Genomic DNA, 11,502 nt, shown 5'->3' with positions numbered 1-11,502 from the left:
ACGCGATTCAAAATAACTTTGAACTGCTGAAGGTGAAAAAGGATTGGGAGAGGATCCAATATGGATGCAAAGGTTCTGATTTGAGTAGCCTTGGGTCAGGTTGTCCATTTCATATATACCGCAACACCTACTAAAGGATCTTATGATTGGACTATTAAGACACTAATTATTGACAAATACAAAATCGCGGTCGCCATATGGATTGTATAATCGCTGAGGCTTAACAAAGTGACTATGTCACCATGATTTGTAAAGGGATGTTGCAAGACGACAAAACTATAAATGCAAGCAAGGTGAAGGCCATTGTTAAACACTGGAAACACGTTAAAGTATCGTACAAAGTTGCGTGGAGGGGAAGGGAAAAGGCACTGGCACAGGTGAACGGAATAACCCAATAACCCATAACATTTAGCTCTACCACAACAATTTAATTGTGTTAGCCATTATAATGATTACAAGAACGTGCATATACTCTGTCTTTGTATCCTGAATAAATAGTACTGTATAAGACAAGATGATATATGTGACCTACAGTACATAATATAGGTAATATCCATACCTGCATGTACTCTGCTGGGGCATCCTAAATGCCTTATGCGAGATAAGACAAGGTGATATATGTATACGACATTATAACGAGTACCCACATATATGTGCAGATCCATGGGAGTTATGGGCAGTCATACCAGCTAGTATCAAGTTATTCTAGCGAGCTGAAGAAAGTTGATCCAGGTTCTTACACATAGATAAAAAGAGAAGGACGTACCGATAGGTTCAAGCCCTACTTTTGGGCTTACGAGATTACAATTAGGAGCTTCCGTAACACATGCAAACCTCTGATAGAGCTTGACTACACACAGCTGAAGGGTAGATCAAGAGGTTGCCTTCTATCTGCCATTGCATTAGACGCAGAAGGTCATGTATTTCCCGTTGCCTTCGATGTTGTAAGTGCAGAGGACAATGAAAATTGGGAGTGGTTTCTCCGTTGTCTTGGGGACCACGTCGTCGATTATGACCAGCCGCTTATCCTCATGGCTGATAGGCACCAGAGTCTGATCTCCAAGGTCCCCGTGGTGTTTTCGAGAGCAAGACATGTGTTCTGCATGAACAACGTGTGCAAGAACTTGAAAAGAGCACTACAACATGTGTTCGAGAAGGTGAAAATGGCAGCTTCTTCCCTTCAGCGATGGCATTTCAAGGCAGTGATGAGAGATATCCTGAAAATTAGTCCCACAGCACACACTTTGTTGTCGGATATTCCGGTATAGAAGTGGGCTTGTTCAGCCTCAGATGTAAAGAGGTACGGTATCGTTTACACCAACCACGTCGAGAGTTAGAACAAAATGATTAAGGAAACACATTCGTGGCCCATACAAGCTATGGTGGAGGAAATCAGGCAAAATTTGACTGTACATTTCTGCAAGTACAGAGATATTGCGAGTGAGTGGGCTCTGAGGGGTTAGCTGCTAGTACCTTATGCAGCTGAGACGTTGGTATAACATGAAGTCGAGGGAAATGTACAAGATGCGGCCTTCAACGACATGTTTTATGATTATGACCAAGCAGGGGGGCAGCCACTCCGTGAATCTGGAGAGCGGGGATTGTACGTGTATGTGGTTCCAACACTTGGGTATACCGTGTCCCCACGCATGCTTGGCCATTAGCGTTCCTGGTCTGCGCCACATTTCATATGTTGATGAGTACTACACAACAAATAACTGGTTACGTACATATCAGGAGGTTTGGATTGGTATTCCCAGCAAGAAACAGTGGGAAATAAATGAAAAGGATGACCGCATTCTTCATCCTGAACTAAGGCGCAGACCAGGTCGTCCCCCAATGGAGAGAATTAGGATCCCACCACCGCGAAAGGGTCTAAAATAGAGGAGGTGTTGCACGCTATGCAACCAACATGGCCACAACAGAAGCACTTGCAAGTACTTCGTTGATGACAAGGGGGCTAGTAAACGTCCTGCGAACCAGGAGACTGTCGACAAACGGTTCAATATATGAGTTTCAAGTAGCGCAGACTATATTTTGGGTTTCACTACTTCTGTTGTCATGCAAAAAATCAGAAGAAATTAAACTGCATCATTGTATTTGTTTTGACTATGGCTACAACATGATTTAGAAACTTATTTTGAAGGCATTATCACATAACGACACTACAATAAAAAAGGTTTTTGCCCACGGTCCAAAACCGTGGGAAAAGCCATTTTTCCACTGTTTTGGATCGTCACAGGACCGTGGGCTTTTTGTGCGTCGAAAATCCACAGTCATGACCGTGGGTAAAGCCTATCAATAGCGACAGTCTTTGCGTCAGCTATTGCCATCGGTATGGCCACAGCAGAAACCGTTAGAAAAGCGGTGGCAAAAGGTCACTTTTCCCTACAGTGTTGGGCCGTGGGAAAAAGTCACTTTTACCTACGGTTTTGATCCGTGGCAGAGTTATTTTTTTTAAAATAAATTATAATTGATATTTCAATTCTTAGATCTTTTCACTTGCAATCCACAAATAACCACCAATTACCTAGCAAAGGTCTTACACCTCCAAAAAACCACCAATCACCATAACCATCCTACACCTCATTAATTATCCCGAAATATATATAAAAAAAACTCGCAAAGCCAAGGATTGAATTAACCAAGATCTTGAAAATAAGCATGCTAGGTATATAAAAGTTAATCATCCATGCATGCAAGTTAGTGCTAAACACCATGTATTATTTTTTATACAAGTACGAACCATGAAAATCACAAAACAAACAAATATATATATATATATATATATATATATATATATATATATATATATATATATATATATATATATATATATGGGTTTACACCTTCCGCAAAATGCTTCGCCATTTCCAACCTTATTACCTATCTAGACTCATCATCACAAGTTCACTACTAGACCTTACGTTTGCGCGGCAAAAATAATCTAACCATGTCGGCCAAAGATTTTTCAAGCACTCTAACCACACGGGCTCTGCCGAATGTCCAACAAAATGAATAGGATGGTCTTCATCCCACTTTCGAGTGTAATGCCCCCGCATTGAGATCAAATACACCAACACGTAACATGAAATTCAATCGAACTTGTGATGATGAGTCTAGATAGGTAATAAGGTTGGAAATGGCGAAGATTTTTTGAAGGTGTAACCCCACATATATATATATATATATATATATATATATATATATATATATATATATATATATATGTGTGGGGTTACACCTTCCGCAAAATGCTTCGCCATTTCCAACCTTATTACCTATCTAGACTCATCATCACAAGTTCACTACTAGACCTTACGTTTGCAGCTTAAAAAAATAATCTAACCATGTCGGCCAAAGATTTGTCAAGCACTCTAACCACACGGGCTCTGCCCGATGTCCAACAAAATGAATAGGATGGTCTTCATCCCACTCAGTGTAATGCCCTGCATTGAGATCAAATACACCAACACAGAACATGAAATTCAACAGATATACAACTTCCACAAATAAAATGTAACAATCCCGTCGATAACAATCTTCTAACCTTCTTCATATATCCTCCCAAACTGCAAATGACCAAATATTTTGATGTTCTTCTCCATAATCTACTTGTCCACCTTTCAAATAATAAAACAATTCATGAGCCCTGGCAAATGCCATAACGACATAAGTAATCCAACTAATACAGAACAAAAAATCACAAACTAAAGTAGCCTACCTATCATGTATGCTTGTTAAAGAGCCCAAGTCATGAACTAGTACCCTTTCATCTTTTTCCTCCGCTCCAGCAAAATACAACAAGCCTCCCAATCTCTACAAATAAGGTAAATCCCAAAACTCCAATCAATAATAAAACGAAAAACAGTGAAAATCCCAAACAAAAATATAAATATTACAAGGCACCCTTTACCAAATCCAAAAATTCCATGAACCAAAACAATAGGAGGCAGCTCATTACTAGAACAGCAACAAATATGATAATAGAGATATTAAATTGTGCAATTATTAAGGTTTAGTATCAATGCAGTTGGCAAGCTTGTCTTCTAACACATTTATAAAGTAGACCATGAAATAGATGTAGTACATAACACAGACCTTGCTGATTTTAAGAATGTCCATTAGCTGGTCTTGATATTCAGTTGCATTACAAGGCTCAACTTGTTCTATAACATGCAGCATTGTCAAAGTTGCCAATTCAGATGGAAGATATCGAACAAACCTCGAATCTAACAACATAAATGTATCATCTTTTTAATTCACTAATCAGACATCAATGATCTAATATTGAAAAAATGTATAAGTGTGTGAATAAATACCAGCAATGATCGATAACAGAAGTCGCTCGCATTGTCAAAGAAACTCCCAATGCAAATGGTTCTTCAATCCAAGCCTTCTTATAATGTGATCAAGAAATGAAATAGGGGTTACTGGATTCATCTTCCAATGGAGTGTAGAAAGCACTAAAAGCTCCATTCTCTGAATAGTTTTTGCCTCAAAAACATATTTACTCTCTTCTACCTACAAAAACAATAAACCCCAAATCAAGATTTAGGCCAAAAACAATCAAACCATAAAGCATTGTTTCTTCAACTTACTTGAAGGTCTAATTAGAAGAGGAACTTGAGTTTCTTCAACTTTAACAGCTAAATATAAACAAGCAACAGCAGCAAGTTGAATCATCCATGGCTTATCTTTCTGAAACTTAAAACTTGAAAGAAATCTATCAAGATAGTTAACAGAAAGAATAGCAGTGAGTGCAGAGAAGGCATAATAAGCATGAACTCTTAACATCCATTCAATAACTTGTCGACGAGCAATAGAAAGACAAACATCATAATCAAGTTCAACAAGATTGGCACTTTTTTCTTTGGTAAATAATGAAACTAGCTCTTCATCTTCCCAAAACAAGTCTTGTTCTAATAACAAAACAGATGGGGCAGTTCTCCCATTTTTATTGTTATAGCTTTGTTCATCTTCTACTTCTTTGTCTACCCATTTCTCTTCTTCGTAGAAAAGTGAGTCTATAAGGAAATGAGGATCTGTTTGTTTCTGTTCTTGGTGGTTTTGAAGTGCCATCTCCTTCTTCAAAGAAGAAGAGGTTGTGAAGGCTTTTGTTCATTTGATATTATCATATTTGTAGCAAACTTGTTACTACAAATGTTAACAACAACCACAACGCATTTCCTGGTGTATTTGACAGTTGGCTATACTGTCAAAGATACTTGGCAGTGTACAGTTCTGACGAATGAGATCATATAGCAGATCTGCATCCAGATTGTAATAAAAGAGAGAAACATATAATCTGGGAGAAATAATATCTGTGTTCAGTGACAAACCCATCTGTGTGAGGCGCAGACTCTGATAAAATCCCTTCCAACATTCCAAACCATCTCCAATGTCACTCTTTTGCCCCAGTTTTGGTGAGAAGAATGAGCTTCCAACAACTATGTAGCTGTACTCCAAGGATGAAGCCATATATGAAAGTAAGTAGAATGTGGTGGGACAAATAAATACTTGTTTGAAGATGATTCTTTCAAAACAACGTCCAATGCTTTTAAGGCCTCTTGCTGTGCATCTGCTAGTTTCCCTTGCAAAAACTGTTGCAACTGCTTTAGGTTTGGTCGTGCAACAAACTTAATCGCCACCTTAAATTCTCGTTGTCTACTGAAGATCAAAAGATTAAATGAACTTACTGTATAACATGAAGAAATTACAAAGCTGATATATACCACAAGAAACCTTAGTTAAGAAACATACCTGGTTGATCCCTCTCCTCCATTCTTGTCGTCAACTAATAAAATGGTATATTCATTTGAGTTAAATGGCAAAGGGCCTGCTGTGAATAAGCTCTTTCGACCATCGTATACAGGTCGTCATCCCCCCAAGTCAGACTCACCATATAATGCAATCAATTCATTGATCACAATTATCAGAAGTGATCGTGATCTGCTCATTGTTACATAATATGGTCATCTGGTAAAGTACGGTCTGCTAAAAGGTAAAAAGGACCATTAGATAAAGAAGATCATACCTGACTGTTGGTATAAAATGTTGTGAAGTTCTTTGATAAGTTATAAAGGTACTCGCACAGAACATTTGGTAAGAGATTGCTGCAAGCCTCCTCAACAATCTGGCATATGAAGGTATGTCATCAATGGACATCAAAATAAGAAAGATTCTATACAGAGCAGTATTGTGTATATGCGCTAAATGCAATTAACAATTCCTTTAAACCATGCAAACTAGAGCTACAAACAAGGAACCAAGTTGCTACCTCTGCAAACTGAAGCAAATGCAGTCCCAAGGCATGCTCAGCCGGATGAGCTAGCACAATGGTTCCCGTCTGTCCAAAAAAGGGTATCAGAAACCAGGCATGATAGATAATCCCTGTTGAAGCACCTCATGAACATTTTATAAAGAACTTACCTCCTTTAGATCTTCTACAACTTTACCAGATTTCCTGATAATTGAACATATACAAGCATGTGCATAGAGTAGGTAAACAGCAGTGTTTCCCTGCCAGAACATTTGAGATGATATCATTAAAAATGAGACAACCACGGAATAACATAGGCTCAGAATAATGTACGCCTGCCAACTGGTCCACCCCTCGCACAGTTCCACAAGAAGCATTGGAACAACTCTTACAACGGGAAGGACAAAGTATAGGATAAAACGAAATTCACAAAAGGCACAAGTATTTTATAAAGGAAAAAACAGGTAATAATGGGAATGTTTATCAATGAGGTGAAAGAAAGAGTACAGAATTTACGACACCTAGAATGCTAATATTCCTTTACCAAGGTCACATCCCTATACCTGGTAAAAAACCTATTGAACTTTTTTCTGGTAAAATCTTGGAATTCTCAAATGAGTTTTAGACTAATATAAATATATACAAACAAGATGATTGACAAAGTATATAAACTATAGATCCCTGTTAGTGGAAATAACTAAAAGATATTAACAGCAAAAAGAGAAAGAAAGTGGAACGGACTTATTAGATGGTTCAACTAAAATGACAAGAAATAATTCCTCAATGGCAAAAGTCATTAGAATATTAGATCCATCCATTTTCAGAGAACTTGTAAACAACGCAACTCAAAGATACTAACTAACGAAATATCTCCCAAAGAACACAACTAAAGGTGCATCCGAACAAGACAACAAAACAAATAATACACAATTAATACAATGAAAAAAGATAAAATGGCACATCAACTTACTAGAATTAGCAAGTATGAAAAAACCTGATCACATATTACAGGTACTCAGATGAACATAACAAGAATAAATTAGCAAGTAGGAAACTACAGATAAATATTTCATTTACCATTTACATCCACATTCACTAGATACTGCATATTCTCAATTGACGCAAGAAGAATATTACTCTGTGTGTTTGTCCCATCAAGACCAATGCTAAACTACACGAAATACAAATACAAAGTCTAAAGAACACGCATAACTATCAGCATGCCATAGAAGACAAAATGTGACTTACAAGTACAATGACAAAAATGGCTCTCGATTGGCAACACCACATTTAAGACGTCACTCAACATACACTTCACAGCAGATCGAACCATCCAAAATCATAATAATTGAATCAAATATGCTAATTGGTACTTAAATAAATTTCTAAAATCAGCACAATAGATGCAAGGCAATTCACCACTTTCCAAAGTTTAAACAATAAAAGCAAGGCAATCAGAAGGAATATAGTAGCAAGGCAATCAAAAGGAAATAGAATGTAAATTAGTCATTACTTTGAACTAATAACTTCAGTATTTTTCCCCCATAGAAGACACAAGTAGGAAGATACAAAAGAAAATTTGCATTACTGCTACCTTCAAACTACTGTACATACAAAATTACCGGGGAATAACGAAACCAGGCCAGGAGAAACCTTCAGAACAAACCTGAGGAAAGATCAAATAACAGAACTAGGGGAATTACTCCATTCCTCAGGCTTGTATTCTGGAGCCATGTGTCCCCTTCCTCGAGATGCAATTACAGAGTATCGGATTGCAAAATATATTAATATATATCATTACTAGACTTATTGACATAATTAAGAAGGAGAGGTTCATTCTTACCATAACAGTTGCAAATGGTCATGTGGTTTGACGTTTGAGTATGTCCTTGTAAACCTGCCAGCAAAAGATCGAATATATCACGTAAACCTGTCATACCTTCTTGATGTGGAGAGCATTGCGAACACTATCGTCATTTGCCCAGTAGACCAGGGACAAATACTTAGAATGCCACATGGTGAACGGTGAAGTTCAATGATTGATTAGTTATTGTTGAAAATTAATTTCTTTGCATGTGAAGAGTAAACACTAAACCACTAACATACTTACATACAAGTTTAGAGAAAGGGATGGAACTTACCCTACACTCAGACTTGGGGAAAGCAAAGCTGGAAATTTCTTTCCAAGAGATCCTCGATCTCCTTGTATCCCGTTTAGCTTAGGTAACACTATAGTGCAGTTATTGGGATCCGAAGTGCAGTTTGGCTCCTTAAAACTTAATTAGAAGCCAAAGGAAGATAGAAAAATCCTCACACTCCCACCTCTAAGGCAGTTCCCAGATTCTTAACACATTCTATGTTTCTAGGATCTACACTTACATACTCTCCTTTGCAACTCCTTTTCGTCAGCTGCAAAAGCAATAAAAATAAATATCACTTGCACCTCAAGAACAATGATGGAATTCGAAAAATTAGAAATTATTGTGATGAATAGAATTACCTCATAGAGTTCATCTGTTATAAGTGTCGTCCTAAGCGAACAAAATGTTTGAATTATCATCGAAATTCTTATCTGTCATTCGGATCCCTAATATATATCCCTGGGGCATTACCATTGACCAATATGTTCAAGTTTAAACTAAAAACATATCAACATGTTCTATATGCCACTTCTTATGCAAAGTGGCCATTGATCAACGCAACTTATAAATACTCAAAAACATTTATTAAACACTAAAACCACATATATTCCAACACTCTACCTCATCTCCCAATTATTCATAATGTTTGATACTAAGACTATAATTCACAATAATTACATTGACAAGGTAGATATGGAAAGAAGTAATAGTCACAAACATGAGCGATTAATCAAGCACCGAATAGCTCAATGGACAAGGTGAAGTATGCAAACATGAAGAAACTTGGAATCCAAATAAAACTGAAGCACTTATATTATAGCAGCTGAAAAATCAGTTTTCTAATGGAAAGATAGCACATACATTCACGTAACCCCCCACCCCCTCTTTATAACACTAACAAATGAAGCATATATATGATCAATTCAAACATTAAACAACATAGGAGACCAAAATAAGAAGCATAGCATCCCATATTTCATGACAAACACCCTTAATCTATATATCACTTCTGTATAAAAGGAGCATCAACATAAAAAAGGGGAAAAAACAAATAAGGAAAATGAAAACCGGAAAAATTGTAAACATATGAAAAGAAATTTTGAAACATAATCAATCATATGGAAATATTGGCAACCATGACGTATCTGAGAATGAAAGCTCTACAACGCAGCTATATGCATGCATTTGAGTGTTTGCATCCAACCAATAATAAGTTCCAGCAAAAAATAAAGTTTTTGAAAAAGAGAACAATACACGCATGAAACAGATTTCAAGTACCCACTACTTTAACTATTAGAGTTCATCACAACTTAGAGTTCGTCACAGATTTCAAAAGGTATACAAATACATTCAAACATAATTAGAGTTCATCACAAAATTTGCAGTAAGTCCACCCATAACGTATCAACATTAGCAAACAATAAAAACGAAACATTTAAACAGGCAACTTTCAAATTTCTAAATAATCTACTTTCTAGAGCAGAACATAAATTGAAAGAGAGTGAGTAAGAATTCACCAGACAGCAAAACTTTGAGTCGAAAAGTGGTTCGGGAATTTCATCGAACAAGCTGCAACCACCCAACTGTAGTATCCTTGATTTCATATTAACAAAAAAGAGTGAGAGTGGTTAAACAACACATTCTACTCAAATCTAATATATAAAACACAAAGATTAAAGCATGAAAAACTACCGAACACAAGCAATTCACACTCTTGCCACCCCCAAAATAAGAAGATAGATAGGAAAAAAATGAGAGAGAGAGTGAGATAGAGATTGAACCAATGAACAAGAAGAGATGATGAGTCAAGGTTTAAGCTTGATTTTGTGTGACACTAAAAAGGAGAAAAGAGGCTTCGAAAATAATTTGTAAATCCCCACAATTTTCTTTTCCAGGCAGCAGAAATGAAGGATTGAAACATTTCACTGCCAGAGAGAGAGAGCCGGCGCGAACATTTCAATTTCATTAAAATTTCGTTTCCCACTAAATTAGAAGAAGAGCGGTGGGGAACAAGAAGGGTTTTGAGGGAGAGCTTTGGATTGACTGCTTTCTCTTTCTCAATAACGTAAGTGGGGACGAAGCGAAGTGGGGGTAGGAGAAAATAGTCAGTGAAGCGAAGTGGGGGAAGCACTGATGTCTGATACTCTGATCTACCCGCTCAATATTGAGCCCTAACCCGACGGTCAAAACGCGTGGAACAGTCATCAAAGCTAAAAATAACGTACCCACGGTTTCTGTCGTGGCTGCACCCACGGCCCAACTAAACAATTAAACCGTGGCTAAAAAAATTAAAAATACGAACAAACCTATTTGCTACGGTCAAAATTTATGGGAAACTATGCAAGAGTTGATGACCGTGGCAAAAATACCGGGTATCCGTGGGCAAAAGTCCATTTTCTCTGTAGTGCGAAAAATGATATCCAGACAGCAGCATTATGTTGTCTTACACCTAAGTGTTGGTGTCGCCTTTTGCATACTTTTGATTACTGCGATTGTACATGTTTACTAAAAGTTACAACCCAAGTTATAAGGGTGGAGTTACAAGTTGGGAAATTCAACGAGTTGACTACCACCTCCTTCTGACGTTACTTGCAAATGGGCCCACCTAATTTATTGAATTTTAAACAATTTTCCCTATTTTCCCTAACCCAAAATCCTCAAGGGATCCGAATCCCCAATTGGATGCAATGCCGCATTCTTCCTCCTATTCCCTGACAAACCGAAACTAATCATGAATGAATTATGATAGAAGGTTGGTTGGTTGAGGAAGTTCCAGACCCCAAACTATAGCAAAGTGTGGTTGTTTTTGTGCTGGGTTTGTCCATCAAGAAGGGACTCTAACTCAAAGAATCGACTAACTACAGTACGAGATAGAAACAAAGTGCTCTTCGATTTAGGGAAGTGGAAGTGGTGAACAATTTCAGAGGACAACAAATTGACGAAGAAGAAACATTCATTGGTTCAAACTAACTACAAATATTTGGGTTTTCAGACAAAGTTGCAATCTTTAGTGTTGTTTGTCCTATGTGGTGTACCGGTTGTGCCTCTAATGCAAGTTAGCTACCTTATCCATATCTGTTTGACTATATTATCTTGGGA

General features: G+C 37.3%; 1 pseudogene across 1 annotated transcript; it reads right to left on the bottom strand.

The window, feature by feature from the left end:
- Nucleotides 1–3,377: 3,377 nt before the first annotated feature.
- Nucleotides 3,378–10,089, bottom strand: LOC147497412 (cyclin-D3-1-like; annotated as a pseudogene). The gene is made up of 13 exons (XR_015196836.1): nucleotides 8,763–10,089; nucleotides 8,404–8,671; nucleotides 8,106–8,159; nucleotides 6,433–6,522; nucleotides 6,281–6,349; nucleotides 6,038–6,136; nucleotides 5,764–5,952; nucleotides 4,602–5,667; nucleotides 4,323–4,524; nucleotides 4,102–4,232; nucleotides 3,725–3,819; nucleotides 3,551–3,623; nucleotides 3,378–3,449 (listed from the first exon to the last, which is right to left on the bottom strand). The product of XR_015196836.1 is annotated as a cyclin-D3-1-like (transcript).
- Nucleotides 10,090–11,502: the final 1,413 nt, after the last annotated feature.

Source organism: Coptis chinensis, chromosome 5 (genome assembly GCF_015680905.1).
Source record: "Coptis chinensis isolate HL-2020 chromosome 5, ASM1568090v1, whole genome shotgun sequence".
NCBI classification, from domain to species: domain Eukaryota; kingdom Viridiplantae; phylum Streptophyta; class Magnoliopsida; order Ranunculales; family Ranunculaceae; genus Coptis; species Coptis chinensis.
This window is presented reverse-complemented; position numbering and strand designations above follow the sequence as displayed.